The sequence below is a fragment of the Zea mays genome, chromosome 4 (assembly GCF_902167145.1).
Source record: "Zea mays cultivar B73 chromosome 4, Zm-B73-REFERENCE-NAM-5.0, whole genome shotgun sequence".
NCBI classification, from domain to species: Eukaryota; Viridiplantae; Streptophyta; class Magnoliopsida; order Poales; family Poaceae; genus Zea; species Zea mays.
The window spans coordinates 171,883,242-171,904,847 of record NC_050099.1 but is presented as its reverse complement, the minus strand read 5'-3'; positions in this window follow the sequence as shown (position 1 = coordinate 171,904,847).

The following is a 21,606-nucleotide window of genomic DNA, read 5'->3' as shown; positions in this document are numbered from 1 at the left end:
CTCGTCAGGCTTTGGTGAATGGATTGGCCAGTCAACTGAAATCGCAGGGTGCTTCCCTCCCGGAGGTGGCTTCATCTCTTGAGTGTTGGAATCCGGTGTTGCTTCGGGGTCGTGTATCTGAGTTGGAGGCCACCAATGCTGGTCAGTGCCCTTTCTTCTTCTTCTTTGCTCTTGCCCGTAGGTTGTTTTACCTTCTGACCTCATTTTGTTTGAATACCTCTTGATAGGGATGACTCGGCAGATCTCAGTTCTTGAAGAAAAACACTTTCAAGATCAAGCTGAAATGGCTCGACGATGCGCTGACTTCGAGGAGAAGTATTCTCAAAGTCAGATCGAGTTGAGTCAGGTCTCTGCGGCTTTGGATGATGCCAACGCTCTGAGTTCTTCTCTCCATGCTCAGCTTGACTCTGAGAAGGTAGCTTATGAACCTGTGCTTTGCCTTATCATGCTTTTGGATTCTGAATGAGTTTGATTTTTGCCTGTAGGAAGAAAAACGTGTCCTTGCTGCTTCTCGCGACAACTTGGACAGATTGTACCGAGATTCCAGTAACTCGCTGACCATTTTGGAGAGGAGCCACCGTTTTACGATGGAGGAGCTTGACAATCAGCGCCGTCAACTGCAAGAATCTTCGGACGAAGTGGCCCGCCTTACTCAGTTGCTATCGGCAAAGGACGCCACCATCAAGGGACTCCGAGCTTCTAAGAAATCCATTGCTCAGGAGTTGGAAACTGCTCAGCAGGCTGTTAAAGTTGCTGAAGAAGCTGCTGTCACTTTCAAAGCTCAGCGCGATAAGGCCCTGGACAAGGCCATTCGGGCGGGACGAATCTTGATGAGAAGACCCGGCGTGGCTGTCCCTGAAGATATAAGAGCCGACGTGAATGCTGCCCCTGATTCCTCGAATCGCCCTTCTTCGTTAGTCGTTCCTGAGAAAGACATTAGAAAATAAAGAAACAGTTCGCGTGCTCTGAGCGCGCAGTTAGCATGATCAAGTACTCGTTAGAGGTTATCGGCTTATCATTCGGATGACGTGATTACTCCCTTATTGTATCAAAATTTATTAGTTTGCAAGTTTGTGGTAACGCTGCATGATGATTATGAGGTTTGCTTGTGGGATATGGAGATCATCCCTTGAACTGTATAAGCGCGAGTATGCTATACTGGTTTAAGCTGTCAATGACTTGTAGCCGGTAACTTCCGTTAGTAGGGTTTAGTGGTCACCCTAGGTAAAGTAAGCGTAAGCATGTTGCACCGCCTTAAGTCGTTGCCGACTTAAGTCGATTGCTCCGTTTGTAGGGCATAGTGGTCGCCCCGAGTTAAGTAAGCGTGAGCATGTTGCACCGCCTTAAGTCGTTGCCGACTTAAGTCGATTGCTCCGTTTGTAGGGCATAGTGGTCACCCCGAGTTAAGTAAGCGTGAGCATGTTGCACCGCCTTAAGTCGTTGCCGACTTAAGTCGATTGCTCCGTTTGTAGGGCATAGTGGTCACCCCGAGTTAAGTAAGCGTGAGCATGTTGCACCGCCTTAAGTCGTTGCCGACTTAAGTCGATTGCTCCGTTTGTAGGGCATAGTGGTCACCCCGAGTTAAGTAAGCGTGAGCATGTTGCACCGCCTTAAGTCGTTGCCGACTTAAGTCAATTGCTCCGTTTGTAGGGCATAGTGGTCACCCCGAGTTAAGTAAGAATGCAAGTCAATCATAAATGAGCCAAGTATCTTTGAAATCTCTCTTTATTGATGACGTATTTCCATTATATAGAATACATGGTCGCTTCGGCTGTTTTGAAATACAGCTAGGGGTAGAACTTTCGGAGGTGCTCTATGTTCCAGGAGTTCCCTACTTCCGTGCCATCCATTTGGGTGAGGCGATATGACCCGGGACGAGTGACTTCTGCTACCACGAAAGGTCCTTCCCATAAAGGTGATAACTTGTGCCGTCCCTCCCCCGTTAGAATTCGGCGGAGGACGAGGTCTCCCATCGAAAAGAAACGTTGCCGCACAGCTTTGTCGTGGTAGCGCCTTAGAGTCTGCTGGTATCGTGCTGATTGAATCACTGCATTCAGTCGTTCTTCCTCAAGTACGTCAATATCCTCCATCCTAGTGGCTTCGGCTTCTGCTATGCTTTCGAAGATCAATCTTGGCGCCCCAAACTTGAGATCAGCAGGTAGCACTGCCTCCGACCCATAGACCATGAAGAAAGGAGTGTTTCCATGCAGGGCCCGGCTAGGTTGGGTTCTCAAGCTCCAAACAACATAAGGCAATTCTCTTATCCATTTTCCTGCGAATTTTTCATTTTTATCAAAGACCCTTTTTCTAAGTGCCTCCAATATCATTCCGTTGGCTCGCTCAACCTGCCCGTTGGCTCTCGGATGGGCTACAGACGCGTACTTGATCTGAATGCTTTTTTGCTCGCAGAAATCAAAGAATTCTGAACTGGTAAAATTGGATCCCAAGTCAGTGATGATACTGTTCGGTATCCCAAATCTGAATATTATGCTTTGTATGAATTCCACGGCTTTAGCAGAGGTCAAAGAGGCAATGGGCTGGAATTCTATCCACTTAGTGAATTTGTCTATTGCCACCAATACATGGGTGTATCCTCCTTGAGCTTTCTTGAAAGGTCCAATCATATCCAATCCCCAGCATGCGAAAGGCCAAGTTACTGGTATGGTTTGTAGCTGCTGTGCTGGCATGTGCTGTAGTTTTGACAGGTATTGGCAAGCTTCGCATCTCTGAACTAGCTCGGCTGCATCATTCTTCGCCGTCGGCCAATAGAATCCTGACCTGAAAACCTTCCCGACTAACGTTCTGGATGCTGCATGTACTCCGCACTGCCCAGCATGGACTTCCTCCAGAAGTTGCTTCCCGGTGGACGGGAGAACGCACTTCATGAGGACGCCTGACGCGCCCCTCCTGTATAATATCTCCCCAATGAGTGTATAGTGAGCTGATTGTCTGGCAACGCGCTCTGCCGAGTTCTTGTCATCTGGTTCTTCTTCATTCTTTATATACTTAATAATCGGTTGCCTCCAGTCATCAGAGTCTGACTCGGGTTGGTCTATGATGTTGCACTCTTCTATTTGATCCGTCGAGATGCTCGGCTGAAGAATTTCTTGCACGAAGACCCCGGGCGGGACTTGAGTCCGACCGGATCCGAGCTTGGACAGTACATCAGCCGCCGTGTTCCGATCTCTTTCTATATGATGAAACTCCAGACCTTCGAATTTATCTTCTAGCTTTCGGACGGCGGCGCAGTATCTTCCCATGGAATCACTTGAGCAATCCCATTCCTTGTTTATTTGACTGATGACTACCAGAGAATCTCCGTACACCATCAGTCTCTTGACACCCAGTGATATGGCGATGTTTAATCCGTGTATCAAAGCTTCATACTCGGCAGCATTGTTAGAGGCCGGGAATAGCAACTGGAGAGCATACTTGAGGTGCTCGCCTCCAGGTGCAGTGAAAAGAATTCCTGCTCCTGCTCCCTGCAGCTTTAGCGAGCCATCAAAATACATTCGCCATACTTCTGCGGTTTCTGGATTATCCGGCACTTGCTGTTCTGTCCACTCTGATACGAAATCGACCAGTGCTTGAGTTTTGATGGCAGTGCGAGGTCGGAACTCGATATCATGAGACCCCAACTCGCAAGCCCACTTGGCTATTCGGCCAATGGCTTCCTTGTTGTGAAGAATGTCCCCTATTGGAAAACCAGTAACTACTATGACTTTGTGGTCGTCAAAGTAGTGGCGCAGCTTGCGGGCAGTTAGAAGTACTGCATATAATAGCTTCTGAACTTGAGGATACTTTTTCTTCGATGGGCCTAGAACCTCACTGATGAAATAGACGGGATGTTGTACCGGGTAGGCATGCCCTTCTTCCACTCGTTCGACTACCAACGCAGTGCTTACCACGTGAGTCGTGCAAGAGATATATAGCAGCAAATCTTCAGCTGGCTGAGTCGGCGTAGCTCGCCGGGGCGGTTTCAATACTGGCGGTGTTGTCAGGAATTTCTTCAGTGCGTCTAGAGCTTCCTGTGCCTCTGAAGTCCATTGAAACTTATCCACCTTCTTCAGCAATTTATAAAATGGTAGACCTTTTTCTCCCAGCCTGGATATGAATCTGCTCAGGGCTGCCATACATCCAGTGAGTCGCTGAATCTTCTTTTGCGATCGAGGAGCTTCCATCTTCATGATAGCTTCAATCTTATCTGGATTAGCTTCAATTCCCCGGCGGCTGACAATAAATCCGAGTAACTTTCCTGCTGGTACCCCGAAGACGCATTTCTCAGGATTGAGCTTCCATCTATATCTTCTCAGGCTATTGAAAACCAGCTGTAAATCTTCAATGAAACTTTCCGGATTCTCCGTTTTAATCACCACGTCGTCTACGTAAGCCTCCACACGCTTGCCCCAGTGATCGGCTAAGCATGTTTGAATAGCTCTCTGATAAGTCGCTCCAGCGTTTTTGAGGCCGAACGACATGGAGGTATAACAGAAAGCACCAAACGGGGTGATAAACGCCGTTTTTTCCTCGTCTTCTTTTGCCAAACTAATCTGATGATACCCGGAATAGCAATCTAAGAAAGACAGCATCGAACATCCAGCGGTGGAATCCACCACCTGATCTATCCTCGGGAGTCCGAAGGGATCCTTCGGGCAGTGTTTGTTGAGATCAGTATAGTCGACGCACATGCGCCAATCCACTTTATTCTTTTTGAGTACAAGAACAGGGTTGGCTAACCACTCGGGGTGTAATACTTCTCTAATAAATCCGGCCGCGACCAAGCGGGCTAATTCGGCACGAATGGCCTCTCTCTTGTCGGGCGTGAAACGACGCAGCTTTTGCCGGATCGGCCTCGCCTGGGGATAGACCTTCAATTTGTGCTCGGCCAGTTCTCTTGGGACTCCCGGCATATCCGCAGGTTGCCATGCGAATACGTCTCGGTTATCTTGCAGGAACTGGACGAGCGCGCTTTCCTATTTGTCACTCAAACTGGAGCTGATGATGGCCGTCTTGCGCTCATCAGCGAACCCCAGGTTGATCCGCTTGGTGTCCTCAGTCGGCCGCATAGAGGTCGCGGCCTGAGCTTCGTTTGCCGGCACGGCGAGGTCTTCTTCAGGCTTAGAGTTCGCCGGTGTAGAAGGAACCGCCGATGGCTTGGTGGTGAGGGCTGCTTGGATGGCCACTCGGAAGCATTCTGCGGCGCCTTGGAAGTCGGCGCGTACAGTTATGATTCCTTGCGGCCCTGGCATCTTCAGTATCATGTACGTATAGTGTGGGATGGCCATGAATTTGGCCAGCCCCGGCCTCCCGATGATGGCGTTGTACCCGCAGTCGAAGTTCGCCACCTCGAACCTCAGGAACTCGGTTCTGTAGTTATCCGGAGTCCCGAAGGTGACCGGCATGTAGATGTGGCCCAGCGGGTACTCCCCTTCCGTCGGCACGATGCCGAAGAAAGGAGTGTCTGACTCGTGGAGCTCTTTGAGGTGAACTCCCAAGCCTTGGAGCGTACGGGGGAAGGTGACGTTGATGCTGCTCCCCCCGTCCACTAGCACCTTCTTCACCCGGCTCTCTCGGATCACCGGATCGACGAGGAGCGGATATTTGCCCGGGTGGTCGAAGTTGAGCCATTGATCCTCCCGAGTGAACGTGATTGGGTGCTCCGACCACCGGTACGGAGTGGGAGGGCCGGTGGTCGCCACCAGTATCTGGCGACCGTTGAGCTTTTGTTGTCTCTTGTTCTCCTGCGACCCATATCCACCGAAGATGACGTTGACCTCCCTGTCAACGCGCGGGAATGCTCCTCCTCCCCCCTCCTCCGGCTGATGGGGCTGTCGTGGTTCATCTGGTCCTCCCCTCGGCGGAGGAGGTGGTAGAGGTTGGAAAGGTCGGCCATGCCCGACGGAGTGCTTGAAATCCCGGCAGTTGCGGAGAGTGTGGCACATATCCTTGTGGTACGGGCACTGGGCGTCGAGGATGTCATCCAGCGTGCGTTCGCCTCCACGAGGTCCTCCTCGGGCGCGAGAGGCGGGTGGTCCGGCAGCGTGTACTTCTTCGCGAGGCCTCTTCTCCCAGCGCTTGTCGGGCGGCTGGTTCGCGTCGCGTCGTGGCGCCGCCGGTGCGGGCTTTGCTCCTCCGATGAGGTCCTGGGCCCGCTCGTCAGCGGTGATGTAGAGGTCGGCTTCCCGGAACAGCTCCTCGGAGGTAGTCGGCGCCTTTTGCAGTATGGCTCGGACGAAAACTGAGTCGTTAGATCCTCTGTAGAAGTCCTCGATCACGGCCGCCTCCGTGACCTCGGGGATGCGGTTTCTCATGGTCTGGAACCTTTTAAGGTATGACCGGAGAGTCTCATCCCCCCGGCGCTTGATGGATTTGAGGTCCCATGGTTGCGCTGGCTTGTCGGAGAGAGACTGGAAGTTGGCGGTGAAACGTCGACTGAAGTCTCCCCAGTCGTCGATGCAGTGTCGGGGTAGATGTCGTAGCCACTGTAGCGCGTCTTGCCCGAGGACGATGGGCAAATACGCAGTCATGACGTCCTCGGATGCCCCGGCAGCCCGAGCAGCGGTGGTGTAGACGGCCAACCAGCCCCCTGGATCCTGCTTAGGTTCATATTTGTCGACATTGGATACCTTGAAGTTGGGAGGCCATTGGATGGCCCTAAGGCGCGGAGTAAGGGCAGATACTCCGCACGTGTCCTCCTGTCGTCGAGGAGGTCGTCTGTCCCGGGGAGGGGAGTGGCGGTGGTGGTTCCTTGACCGTCCCCGGGTGGTTCCACCAGTTGAGGCTGTTGCCGACTCAGTTCGGGTAGCCTGGCTTTGAGTCGGGAAGCCATGATCTCGGTCATACTCCTCCCGACGGCGAATTTCGTTCTCGTGCCGCCGTTCGCGCGAAGCATTGATAGAGCTCCGCGCGTCTCGGCGACTGTTGATGGCGTGTCGCAGATCGTTCGGCGGGTGAGCGAGCGGTAGAAGATGGTTGGCTGCCTGAGTGAACAGGCGTCGGTATCCCTCGGCGTCGGGGGTCCGAGGAAGTCCGTCAGCTATCCGGGCTAGAACGCCTCCGACCTCGCTCGGCGTGTTCATAGCTCGGGCGAAGTCAGGGTTCAAGTTACGCCCGAAGAGCGGATTCTCGCGTCGTTGCCTTGCATCTTGTTCGGCTTGCTCCTGAGTCCGACGGCGATCACGTCGTCGGGAGTTCCTTCGTTCCCTGAAGACGCGTTCTTCCGGAGTTTCTCCTATCTCTGAGACCTCGTCTCGCGAGACAGGCTGCTCCGGATCCTGTTCTCCAGCTGCGTGATGTCGTCGAACGTTTCTGCGTCGGTTCCTTCGTCGGCGGGATTCTCGCTGAGGCGGTTCTTCTCCGGGCGCGGTCGGTTCATCATCGGAGACGGCGGGCGACTCTGCCCTCCCGATGAAGAGGACGTCGGGGTAGAACGGTATTGCTGCCGCGGTGACTTTCTTGCCGTTCTCCTTTGAGGTCGGAGGAACGGAAAGAACGACCGGCCTCTCCCTGATCTCCTTCCTTCTCATGATCTGTGTCCATTCTTTCGTCGGGGAAGTAGACAGCGGAGTCTTCCGGGTCAGCGAGCTTCTAGCTCCAGCCTCCCCGGAGACGATCTTGTTCCAAAGAGCCGGAGGTAGCGTCTTTCCAGCATTTTCGGAGTTTGTTGGAGGAGACTTCTGTTCCGGCAGATCCGCGAGGCGGTGTAGGATTCCTTCTTCGTCCGCCACGGATGAGATTGTCCCGAAGCAGAATATGGATCCGGGACGCATGGTGATCTTGCTGTGGAAGGTGACGGCCATTGAGCTAGCTTGGATCGTCGACACACCCCCCTACCTGGCGCGCCAGCTGTCGGTGTTTTGGGTCCGACCGCACACCCGGGGTTGCCCCTCAAGGTGTTTTTAGGAGTAGGACGGTGTCGACGACTGTAGCAAAATGGTTCGTGCCGATCGCACGAGGGACAATGGACAAGATTTACAGGTTCGGGCCGCTTAGAAGTGCGTAATACCCTACGTCCTGGTGAGTATATGAGTGTGGTTACAAGAGGATTCTCTGGGTAGAGGGCGCAGAGAGTTTTTGTGGGTGGCTAAGTAGAACAGAGTCGATCGTGCTGAAGGGGTGCCCCCTAGGCCTTATATATTCGACCGTGGAGCAGTGCATGTGATATGATAACAACAAGTAGCTAAAAGATAGTGAATCTCTTTGAGTTTATCCCTACGTAACCCTTGCCGACTCATCCTCGCATGGCTGCGCTGCATGGGGCTTCAGCGCGGGAAAGTCGGGTCTTTGTTGCGATTCATTCGTTCGACGTTGTGGGCCGTCCGGGTCTCACGTCTTCTCTTCTTTGTTGGTGGTCTTTCCCTAGGCCCACGAAAGAATGACCTTACGAATTATTGGGCCCTCGGGCCTTTCGTGAGGCCCATTACTTCTTTAGTGGACCCAGGGGATATCTATCCCCCACAAACCCCAACCACCAAACTAGCCGTTTGGAGGAGGCTGCTGTCGCATGGCGCATCGGACAGTCCGGTACGCCAGCCACGTCACCAGGCCGTTGGGTTCCGACCGTTGGAGCTCTGACTGCTGGGCCCGCCTTGATGTCCGGTGGCACACCGGACATGTACTGTAGAGTGTCCGGTGCGCCACTTCGCGCGTGCCTGACTTCTGCGCGCACTGGCGCGCATTTAATGCTTCTGCAGGTGACCGTTGGCGCGAAGTAGTCGTTGCTCCGCTGGCTCACCGGACAGCCCGGTGTACACCGGACATGTCCGGTGAATTATAGCGGAGCGAATTCCCGAAGCTGGCGAGTTCCAGAGTCGCTCTCCTCTGGAGCACCGGACACTGTCCGGTGTACACCGGACAGTCCGGTGAATTATAGCAGAGCGCCTCTGGATTTTCCCGAAGGTGAAGAGTTCAGCGTGAAGTCCCCTGGTGCACCGGACACTGTCCGGTGGTGCACCGGACAGTCTGGTGCGCCAGACCAGGGCACACTTCGGTTATCCCTTGCTCTCTTTGTTGAACCCAATTCTTGGTCCTTTTATTGGCTAAGTGTGAACCTTTGGCACCTGTATAACTTATACACTAGAGCAAAACTAGTTAGTCAAATTATTTGTGTTGGGCAATTCAACCACCAAAATCAATTAGGTAATAGGTGTAAGCCTAATTCCCTTACAATCTCCCCCTTTTTGGTGATTGATGCCAACACAAACCAAAGCAAATATGGAAGTGCATAATTAAACTAGTTTGCATAATGTAAGTGCAAAGATTGCTTGGAATTGAGCCAATATAAGTACTCATAAGATATGCATGGATTGTTTCTTTATTTTTAACATTTTGGACCACGCTTGCACCACTTGTTTTGTGTTTGCAAATTCTTTTGTAAATCATTTTCAAAGTTCTTTTGCAAATAATCAAAGGTAAATGAATAAGATTTCGCGAAGCATTTTCAAGATTTGTAATTTTCTCCCCCTGTTTCAAATGCTTTTCCTTTGACTACACAAAACTCCCCCTAGATGAAATCCTCCTCGTAGTGTTCAAGAGGGTTTTGAGATATTAATTTTGAAATACTACTTTCTTCCCTTTTTAACATAATAAGGTACCAATTTGAAATTTTCCAATTGAAAATCCTTAGTTTTTAAAATTAGGTGGTGGTGCGGTCCTTTTGCTTTGGGCTCATGCTCTCTCCCCCTTTGGCATGAATCGCCAAAAACGGAGTCATTAGAGCCCTATGAATTACTTTATTCCCTTTGGCAAATAAAATATGAGTGAAGATTATAACAAAGACGGAGTCCTTTTGCTTTGGACTTAGGCTCTCTCCCCCAAAGATGGTGAGTTGCCCGGAGCGACGGCGAAGGATGAGTTACGGAGTGGAAGCCTTTGTCTTCGCCGAAGACTCCAATTCCCTTTCAATACACCTATGACTTGGTTTGTAATTCACTTGAAAACACATTAGTCATAGCATATGAAAGAGACATGATCAAAGGTATATGAATGAGCTATGTGTGCAAATTAACAAAAGAAGTTCCTATAATTAATAATATTTAGCTCATGCCTAATTTTGTTAAAAGTTTGTTCATCAAGTGGCTTGGTAAAGATATCGGCTAATTGATCCTTAGTATTAATGTATGAGATCTCGATATCTCCCTTTTGTTGGTGATCCCTTAAAAAGTGATACCGAATGGCTATGTGTTTAGTGCGGCTATGTTCAACGGGATTATCCGTCATGCGGATTGCACTCTCATTATCACATAGAAGAGAAACTTTGGTTAATTTGTAACCATAGTCCCTAAGGGTTTGCCTCATCCAAAGTAGTTGCGCGCAACATTGGCCTGCGGCAATGTACTCGGCTTCGGCGGTAGAAAGAGCTACAGAATTTTGCTTCTTTGAAGCCCAAGACACCAAGATCTTCCCAAGAACTAACAAGTCCCCGATGTGCTCTTTCTATTAATCTTACACCCCGCCCAATCGGCATCCGAATAACCAATCAAATCAAATGTGGATCCCCTAGGATACCAAAGCCCAAACTTAGGAGTATAAACTAAATATCTCAAGATTCGTTTTACGGCCGTAAGGTGAGCTTCCTTAGGGTCGGCTTGGAATCTTGCACACATGCATACGGAAAGCATAATATCCGGTCGAGATGCACATAAATATAGCAAAGAACCTATCATCGACCGGTATACCTTTTGATCCACGGATTTACCTCCCTCGTCTAGGTCGAGATGCCCATTGGTTCCCATGGGTGTCTTGATGGGTTTGGCATCCTTCATTCCAAACTTGCTTAGAATATCTTGAGTATACTTCGTTTGGCTTAGGAAGGTGCCCTCTTGGAGTTGCTTCACTTGAAATCCTAAGAAATACTTCAACTCCCCCATCATGGACATCTCGAATTTTTGTGTCATGATCCTACTAAATTCTTCACATGTAGACTCGTTAGAAGACCCAAATATAATATCATCAACATAAATTTGGCATACGAACAAGTCATTTTCAAGAGTTTTAGTGAATAAAGTAGGATCGGCCTTTCCGACTTTGAATCCATTAGTGATAAGGAAATCTCTAAGGCATTCATACCATGCTCTTGGGGCTTGCTTGAGCCCATAAAGCGCCTTAGAGAGTTTATAGACATGGTTAGGGTACTCACTATCTTCAAAGCCGGGAGGTTGCTCAACATAGACCTCTTCCTTGATTGGTCCATTGAGGAAGGCACTTTTCACGTCCATTTATAAAGCTTGAAGCCATGGTAAGTAGCATAGGCTAATAATATACGAATGGACTCAAGCCTAGCTACGGGTGCATAGGTTTCACCGAAATCCAAACCTTCGACTTGGGAGTATCCTTTGGCCACAAGTCGAGCTTTGTTCCTTGTCACCACACCATGCTCGTCTTGCTTGTTGCAGAAGACCCACTTGGTTCCTACAACATTTTGATTAGGACATGGAACCAAATGCCATAACTCGTTCCTAGTGAAGTTGTTGAGCTCCTCTTGCATCGCCACCACCCAATCTGAATCTTGAAGTGCTTCCTCTACCCTATGTGGCTCAATAGAGGAAACAAAAGAATAATGCTCACAAAAATGTGCAACACGAGATCTAGTGGTTACCCCGTTATGAATGTCGCCGAGGATGATGTCGACGAGGTGATCTCGTTGGATTGCTTGGTGGACTCTTGGGTGTGGCGGCCTTTGTTCTTCATCCTCCTTGTCTTGATCATTTGCATCTCCCCCTAGATTATTGCCGTCATTTTGGGGTGGCTCATTTGCTTGATCTTCTCCTTCATCAACTTGAGCCTCATCCTCATTTTGAGTTGGTGGAGATGCTTGTGTGGAGGAAGATGGTTGATCTTGTGCATTTGGAGGCTCTTCGGATTCCTTAGGACACACATCCCCAATGGACATGTTCCTTAGCGCGATGCACGGAGCCTCTTCATCACCTATCTCATCAAGATCAACTTGCTCTACTTGAGAGCCGTTAGTCTCATCAAACACAACGTCACAAGAAACTTCAACTTGTCCAGAGGACTTGTTAAAGACTCTATATGCCCTTGTGTTTGAATCATATCCTAGTAAAAAGCCTTCTACAGTCTTAGGAGCAAATTTAGATTTTCTACCTCTTTTAACAAGAAGAAAGCATTTGCTACCAAAGACTCTAAAATATGAAATATTGGGCTTTTTACCGGTTAGGAGTTCGTATGATGTCTTCTTGAGGATTTGGTGTAGATATAACCGGTTGATGGCGTAGCAGGCGGTGTTGACCGCCTCGGCCCAAAACCGATCCGATGTCTTGTACTCATCAAGCATGGTTCTAGCCATGTCCAAAAGAGTTCGGTTCTTCCTCTCCACTACACCATTTTGTTGTGGCGTGTAGGGAGATGAGAACTCATGCTTGATGCCCTCCTCCTCAAGGAAGCCTTCAATTTGAGAGTTCTTGAACTCCGTCCCATTGTCGCTTCTTATTTTCTTGATCCTTAAGCCGAACTCGTTTTGAGCCCGTCTCAAGAAACCTTTTAATGTCTCTTGGGTATGAGATTTTTCCTGCAAAAAGAATACCCAAGTGAAGCGAGAATAATCATCCACAATAACTAGACAATACTTACTCCCGCCGATGCTTATGTAAGCGATCGGGCCGAATAGGTCCATGTGGAGGAGCTCCAGTGGCCTGTCAGTCGTCATGATGTTCTTATGTGGATGATGGGCACCAATTTGCTTCCCTGCTTGGCATGCGCTACAAATCCTGTCTTTCTCAAAATGAACATTTGTTAATCCTTAAACGTGCTCTCCCTTTAGAAGCTTATGAAGATTCTTCATCCCAACATGGGCTAGTCGGCGATGCCATAGCCAACTCATGTTAGTCTTAGCAATTAAGCAAGTGTCGAGTTCAGCTCTATCAAAATCTACTAAGTATAGCTGACCCTCTAACACTCCCTTAAATGCTATTGAATCATCACTTCTTCTAAAGATAGTGACACCTATATCAGTAAAAAGACAGTTGTAGCCCATTTGACATAATTGAGAAACGGAAAGCAAATTGTAATCTAAAGAATCTACAAGAAAAACATTGGAAATGGAATGGTCAGGTGATATAGCAATTTTACCCAATCCTTTGACCAAACCTTGGTTTCCATCCCCGAATGTGATAGCTCGTTGGGGATCTTGTTTTTTCTCGTAGGAGGAAAACATTTTCTTCTCCCCTGTCATATGGTTTGTGCACCCGCTGTCGATGATCCAACTTGAGCCCCCGGATGCATAAACCTACAAAACATATTTAGTTCTTGACTTTAGGTACCCAAATGGTTTTGGGTCCTTTGGCATTAGATACAAGAACTTTGGGTACCCAAACACAAGTCTTTGACCCCTTGTGTTTGCCCCCAACATACTTGCAACTACCTTGCCGGATTTGTTAGTTAAAACATATGATGCATCAAAAGTTTTAAATGAAATGTCATGATCATTTGATGCACTAGGAGTTTTCTTCTTAGGCAACTTAGCATGGGTTGGTTGCCTAGAGCTAGATGTCTCACCTTTATACATAAAAGCATGATTAGGGCCAGAGTGAGACTTTCTAGAATGAATTCTCCTAATTTTGCTCTCAGGATAACCGACAGGGTACAAAATGTAACCCTCGTTATTGTTGGGGCGAAGGCAAAGACGCCACCCTTCGCTCGAAGCCTTCGCTGACAGCCGCTGCTTTGACAGAGACAAAACAGGCAGGGACACACTTCGCTTGATCGGGACCAGACGAAGACCAGCGACGAAGTCATCCCTCAGTGCGCCCTCGTCCGGCTCAGAGGCCCACGTGCGATCTGGCCCATTGTAACGGGCCCTGCGTGGCCGCCGCGCGTTATGGGCCTAATTTGTAAAGGCATCCCTGTAATTACAGTCTGTAACCCCACTTTATGGGAATATTCTGGGGATAACCTAGGTAGCTGAGGGCACATGCGTCCTTAGCACAAGGCGCTGGGCGCTCAGGTACCTATAAATACCCCTGCACAGTGCCCGTGGGAGGCCAGATCAACAGAGCTATTGCCTTCTAGCACGTAACCCTGTTGTCACCACTGTTCACCCTTGTTGGCCTCCTTGCGATTGAGAGCAAGTTCCAACATTTGGCGCCCACCGTTCGTGCTACGACAAAACCACCCGCGATGGCACCCAAGAGAGCTAACCCGAAGGCTGACGAGGCTGCGAAGGCAGCACTGCTCGCCGCAAGAAAGGGCAAGGCCCTCGCCCTCACCCAATCCACCCACCAAGAGCCCACTGAAGACAATGTTCCCCGCACCTGCGAAGACGACACCTTCCGCACCTGCGGGACCGAAGGACAATCGCAGCCGCCCCCAGGCTTCGCCCCACTAGAAGGCGCGGACCTCACCGAGGACGGTGAAGTCCTCGGCGTCTCAGCGGAAGAACAGCTACAGCTGCGCGCCCTGCGCCTCAAGAACCGCAATCTCGAGAGGCAGAAAGAGATACTGGAGGCCAAGCGCCAGCGTGTGTCCGCACTAGCCAAAGTGCGGCAAATGATACGCGACGAGGAGCAGAAGGCCCAAGACCTCGAGCGCGAGATCGCGCTGATGCAGCGCGAAGGCCACCTTGGCCTGCAGCAAGGGCCACCCCTCCAGCAGCGCGCACAACCGGAAGACGCGCGCGAAGGCCACCTCGGCCTGCAACATGGGCCACCCCCGCAACATCGAGCACAGCCGGAAGACCCGCGTTTCCCCCAGCATGACTACACCTTCCAGCACGCCGCGCCATTCCAAGGGGTCAACTACCTCGACGAGCGAAGTCCCCTGGCGCCACACCTGCAAGTGACGCCTTGGCCAGCTAACTTCCGAGCAGGGACCTATCCCAAGTACAACGGCAGCACCGACCCGGCGCAATACATAATGAGTTATCAGGTCGCCGTTGCATCCGCCGGAGGGGACGACGCCACAATGGCGAAGTCTTTCATCATCGCCCTAGAGGGCCCAGCTCTCACCTGGTTCACCAGATTGCCTCCGCTGTCCATTGATTCATGGAGAAGTCTCAGGGACAAGTTCCTGCTCAACTTCCAAGGGTACCGCCCAGACACCGACGCCTTGGTCGAGCTCTCGCTTTGCAAGCAGCTGGAAAAGGAGACTCTGCGGGAGTATTACCGCAAATTCTTAACACTCAAGTCACAGCTGCCCTCCGTCGACGATCAGATCGCTATCCACTACGCCATCAGTGGCCTTCGTGCCGGCGTCCTCTACAGCCACTGTATCAGAGATCCACCCAAGAACCTCCAAGAGCTATATCAGCTCTTTGAAAAATATGCCAGATCCGAAGAGCTCCACCAGCGCAAGGTTGAGTCACAGCGGAAACCCAAAGAGGCCCCGCAGTCCAGCCACACGTGGACGAGGACTCCGCAGCCAGACTCCGGTCGAGACGGCCGCAGTCAGCAGCAAGTGCACAACATCGCCAACCAGCATCCCGCTGCTGACCCCCCTCGTCGCCAGGAATATCCCCCCAGGGCCGCGGAAATGGAACTCGTGGCAGGGGCCGAGGGCGCGCATAGCCGCCGCGCCGATTCTACTGCCTTTTCCACGGCGAAGACTGCGCCCACCAAACCAAAGACTGCCCCGAAACGAAGGCCACCAGAGACAGAATGGCGCGGGCGCAGCCAGCCGACAACCCCAGAATTGTCGCGCATAATTACCAGCCACCCCCTCCACCATATATCCACGCTCCCGTCCCGCATCCACCACACCAGCAACATCAAAACATCCCCCATGCGCCAAAGCAGGAAGACTTCGCCGATCAACCATATCGCGGAGTCATTCACATGATAACGGGGGGGTCCAGCGCTGACTTCGACACCAAGCGGCAGAAGCGGGACCACTACCGCATCATCAACCATGTCGCCGTCACTGGCCCAGTCGTGCAGACAAAGTGGTCCCACATACCGCTAACCTTCGACGCATGAGATGTCGACCTGCGCAGCGCCCCCCACATCGACGCTATGGTCATCAATTGCAGCGTGGCAGGCTGGGACTTACACAAAGTCCTAGTCGACAACGGCAGTCAGGCGGACATCATCTTCCTCCACGCCTTCGACCGCATGGGTATAAGCCACAACCTGCTCAAGCCTTCGGACAACCCGTTGTATGGCTTCGGCGGCAAGGGCACCTTTCCCGTTGGCAAAATAGAGTTGCCCCTCTCCTTCGGTGTAGCACCCAATGCCCGAAGTGAGCAAGTAACCTTCGATATCGTGGACATGGTATATCCATACAATGCCATCATGGGCCGGGGCTCCATCAATAAGTTCGAAGCTGCCATCCACGGACTGTACCTATGTATGAAGATACCAAGTCCGCTAGGCGCTATTACGGTCTACGACAACCAGCAGACGGCGCGCAACATAGAGCGGGACTTCGTGCCCGGTCAGAGGAACGTGCACTGTCTCACGACCCAGCGCGAGGTCCCTGCGCCCGCCAGCCCAACCGATAAACAGCACGACAAGGCACAGCTGCAGAGCCAAGACAGGACCAAGACTGTCCCCCTCGATCAGGCCACGCCCAAGCAGACAGTCACTATCAGCGAAGACCTTACCTCACATGAAGAAGAGAAGCTTCTTTGCTGCCTGTCCAAAAATAAAGATGTCTTCGCCTGGTCAGCCCTCGACCTGGTCGGAGTCAGCCGATCCATAATTGAGCACAGCTTGGGAATTGACCCTTCGGTGCGACCAAAAAAGCAAAGGCTTCGCAAAATGTCCGACGAAAAGACAGAGGCCACCAAGGCGGAGGTGCACCGCCTCCTAGAGGCTAAATTCATCGAGCCAGTGGCTTACCCCACGTGGCTCTCCAATGTTGTAATGGTGCAGAAAAAAGTGGGAAATGGCGAATGTGCATAGTCTTCACCAGTCTCAATAAGGCCTGCCCAAAGGACAATTTCCCGCTGCCACGGATCGACAAAATAGTCGATAGCGCGGCCGGATGCGAGGTCATGTCACTCCTCGACTGCTTCTCCGGCTATCACCAGATATACATGAAGGAGGAAGACAAGGCTAGCACCAGCTTTATAACACCCTTCGGCACTTATTGCTTCATCAGAATGCCGGAGGGACTCAAGAATGCCGGGTCCACCTTCTCCAGACTCACCAAAACAGTACTCGAAGGGCAGGTTGGCAGAAATATATTTACATATGTGGACGACATCGTCGTCGCCAGCAAGAATAAGGAGGACCATCTCGCCGACCTCGCCGAGACATTCGCGAACATACGAGATGGACGACTCCGCCTAAACCCGGAAAAGTGCGTCTTCGGTGTTCGCCAGGGCAAGATATTGGGCTACCTGGTATCACACCGCGGCATCGAGGCCAACCCAACCAAGATCCAGGCCATCGTAGACATGTCGCCTCCGCAGTCCGCCAGGGACGTCCAGCGTCTGACAGGCAGATTGGCCGCTCTCAACAGATTCATCTCCAGATCCGCCGAGCGAAGTCTCCCCTTCCTCAAAACACTCCGCGGTGCAAAAGACTTCGCCTGGGGACCGGAGCAAGCAGCGGCCTTCGCCTCACTAAAACAATACCTGTCGGAGCTGGCCATCCTCACAAGCCCCGACTCCTCGCTCCCCCTACTGCTCTATGTCGCGGCTTCGCCGCACGCGGTCAGCGCGGCACTAGTGCAGGAGCAAACAGTTGAGGGCGCGGTCAGACAGTGCCCTGTTTACTATGTCTCCGAGGTACTGACACTGTCCAAGTGCAACATGACAGAGCTGGAGAAGATCGCCTACGCAGTCGTTATGTCTTCGCGCAAACTGCGCCATTACTTTGAAGCATTCAAGGTCTGAGTCACCTCAGACAGGGGACTCGGCAAACTATTCAGAAACCCGGAGGCATCGGTGAGGATTGCCAAGTGGGCAGCCGAACTATCCGGCTACCACATCAGCTTCGAGCCCAGGACAGCCATCAAGTCACAAGTCCTGGCAGACTTCGTCGTCGACTGGACTGGGCCAATAACACAGCAGACCCGTCCACAGAGAAGGTTTGGACTATCCATTGCGACGGCGCATGGTGCCATGCGGGGGCAGGCGCCGCTGCAGTCGTCACCTCACCAGCCGGAGTCAAGCACAGATATGCAGCGCGCCTCAGCTTCGCTCTGGAATCCGACAGATGCACAAACAATATAGCAGAATATGAAGCAGTTATCCTCGGCCTCCGCAAGCTAAAGGCCCTCGGAGTCACCACATGTATCATCAAAACAGACTCCAAGATAGTTGCCGGCCAGGTCGAGAAAGACTACGCAGCAAAAGACCCCGCGCTCATGCAATACCTCGCGGCCATCCAAAGTCTCGAGAGACAATTCAAGGGATTCACCTTGCAGCATGTGGATAGGGCCAAGAACGAGGAGGCCGACGCATTGGCCAAGGCCGCCGCCAGGGGCGAGTCCTTGCCCTCCGACGTGTTCTTTCACATCATCGGCACGCCAGTCGTCCGGAGCCCCGAAGGGCTCCAAATAACTAATGATAGCGAGGGCCACCGCATAGTCAACCTAATCATGACCGAGGACTAGCGGGCACCAATAACCTGTTCCTGCAGGGGTACTATCATCCAACCGACGTCAGCGAGGCCAAGCGCCTCAGACATCGAAGCCGGGACTTCGCACTGATTGAAGGCCAACTCTACAAGAAAGGGGTCAGTCTGCCAATGCTTAAGTGTGTCACCGAAACCGAAGGCATGCAGATCCTACGTGAAGTCCACAGTGGCACGTGCGGCTCACACGCAGGGCCAAGGGCCTTAGCTGCCAAAGTGATCCGCCAGGGTTTTTACTGGCCCGCAATGATCTGCGCCGCAAATCGCGTCTCAAGGTCCTGCGAAGCCTGCCAGAAATTTTCTCCTCGGTCAGGCAGCCCCTCGCAGTATACAAAGCTGATCGCCCAGACATGGCCTCTCCAGCGCTGGGGCCTGGACATCGTCGGGCCCCTGCCCACCGCTCAGGGGAACCTTAAGTTCGCCTTCGTCGCCGTCGAATACTTCACCAAATGGATCGAGGCAAGGGCTGTTTCTACAATAACGTCAAAGACTGCCCAGAAATTCTTCTGGCAAAACATTGTTTGCCGCTTCGGAGTGCTGTCCGAACTAACAGTTGACAAGGACAAGCAGTTTGACAACCAAGACTTCAAGGATTTTTGTTTCTCCATCGGCACCAAGCTTGCCTTCGCTTCAGTTTATCATCCGCAGTCCAACGGGGTCGTGGAACGCGCCAATGGGAAAATCTTCACAGCTGTCAAGAAGATGCTCCTCGATGAAAAAAGGGCAAATGGACCGATTTGTTACCTGAGGCAGTCTGGGCACTAAACACGACTGAGTGCAGAGCGACTGGATTTACTCCCTTCCGCCTTCTATACGGATCGGAGGCCATGACCCCGCAAGAAATAAAGCATGGGTCCCCGCGAACAGTTCCGTCAGCCGTCCCCGACGTGGACGAGCCAACTTCAAAGGACCTCATTGACGGAGACCGAGTCTTCGCCCTACAGGCCCTAAGCAAATACCAAGCCCAGACCAAAGCATGGCGCGACCACACAGTCATCCCGAGGGAGTTCAGCGAAGGGGACCTCGTACTCGTCCGAACAGCTCGGACGGAGTCCAAGGGCAAGCTGGAGCCCAAGTGGGAGGGCCCCTTTATAGTCAAGACAAAAGCTTCCCCCAGCGCTTACAGGCTCACAACGCCAAACGGCGAGGACCTGGAGCACTCCTGGAACATCGACAACCTCCGCAAATTTTTTGTTTGACTCATCAGGGCTGATTCTGCCCTTGTAATTCGCCAAAAACAATCTTGTACCGGCCCGCACTCTTTTCCTCCTGGGGGGTGAGGTTTTTAACGAGGCGGAGCCATGTAATATATGTGTGAAAAATCCCCCGCAAAAACATGTGTCGAAAAAAGACCGCGACAACGGTCTTTGACATTCGACCAATTCGAGGTCACCGCGAGGCTAAGCGCTAGCCACCCTCGCGTGCGACAAATCCGCGCCGAAGTCGCCTAAGGGTGCAGCCGGATTAAGCACAACAAGTGCGAAAAAACCGAAGTCTACCGCGAAGACTATCCGTGCAGAAGTCGCCTAAGGGTGCAGCCGGACTAGCACAACAAGTGCGAAAAAACCGAAGCCTACCGCGAAGACTATCCGTGCAGAAGTCGCCTAAGGGTGCAGCCGGACCAGCACAACAAGTGCGAAAAAACCGAAGTCTACCGCGAAGACTATCCGTGCAGAAGTCGCCTAAGGGTGCAACCGGACTAGCACAACAAGTGCGAAAAAACCGAAGTCTACCGCGAAGACTATCCGTGCAGAAGTCGCCTAAGGGTGCAGCCGGACTAGCACAACAAGTGCGAAAAAACCGAAGTCTACCGCGAAGACTATCCGTGCCGAAGTCGCCTAAGGGTGCAGCCGGACTAGCACAACAAGTGCGAAAAAACCGAAGTCCACCGCGAGGACTAGCCGCGCAGAAGTCGCCCAAGGGTGCAGTCGGACTAGCACAACAAGTGCGCAAAAACTGAAGTCCACCGCGAGGACTAGCCGCGCAGAAGTCGCCTAAGGGTGCAGCCGGATTAAGCACAACAAATACGGAAAAGACGAAGTCTACCGCGAAGACTGTCGCACCAGCACAGCATAACAAAACACACCAGACAAAGTACACAACGCCTTCGCAGGCACAGACAAGCGAAGGCACGCAACTTCATCATACAAGCTTTTACATATACACAAGCAAGGACGCCACACTCTACATCGGCTCGACCTTAGGAATAATTCCCATCTCCCTATAATTAAATAACATTATCCTAAGCTCCTCACCCGCAAAAAGACTTCGCAGTTCCCCTTCACCCGTACTTGCAGCGGCCGGCAAAGACAACAGTTCCTGCCGACCAGCCCTACTCACACGAAGCCGAGCCCCCTCCTCCCCACTAACCCTACGCTTCGCAACCGCCCTTCGTCGTCGGCGCCCGGTGCTAGGACCTGGCACATCCTGTGCGTCTGCGGCGTGTGGCGAAGCCTCCGCCGCAGCCACATCCAAGGCTGCAAAATAGTCCAAGTCCTCCTCCGACGACTCCTCAGTCCACTCAACCGAGCTCCCAGAATCAGCATAATCAAAAAACTCAGATGCAGATCCACCACATTCATTACCACCTTCCGCGGTCGAAGCCGCCAAAAATTTAGTAGTAGCGGTTGGGTGCGCAGGCCCAAAATCTTGAACCTACGCAGCAACCAAAATTCAGCAACATATCCAAAATTCCCCAACCCTCTACACCCACTACGCCACCTGCGAAGGCCCTGACGTTGCGGAAGCCTCCGCCGTCGGCTCCGCCGTTGCCTCCGCTGTTGTTTCCGCCACCACCACGGGATCTTCGGCACTCGGCACGGCAGCTGTGGGGGCATCAGGCGCGCCTCCGGCCACCTCTGGGAGCAGGTCCTCGCCGGCCGCGGCGGACGCGGGGGCATCCGGTGCGTCTTCCGCAGTTTCCGGAGTTGGCTCCAGGGCAACCCCAGACACGGCCTCCGCCGGGGTCGGCTCCGGGTCAGGCAGCGCGATGTTCAACGCCCCGAAGTCGTCCACTTGCTCTCCGCGCGCCGCCTAAGACAAAACACACAAAATTCAGCAAACACACGCACAA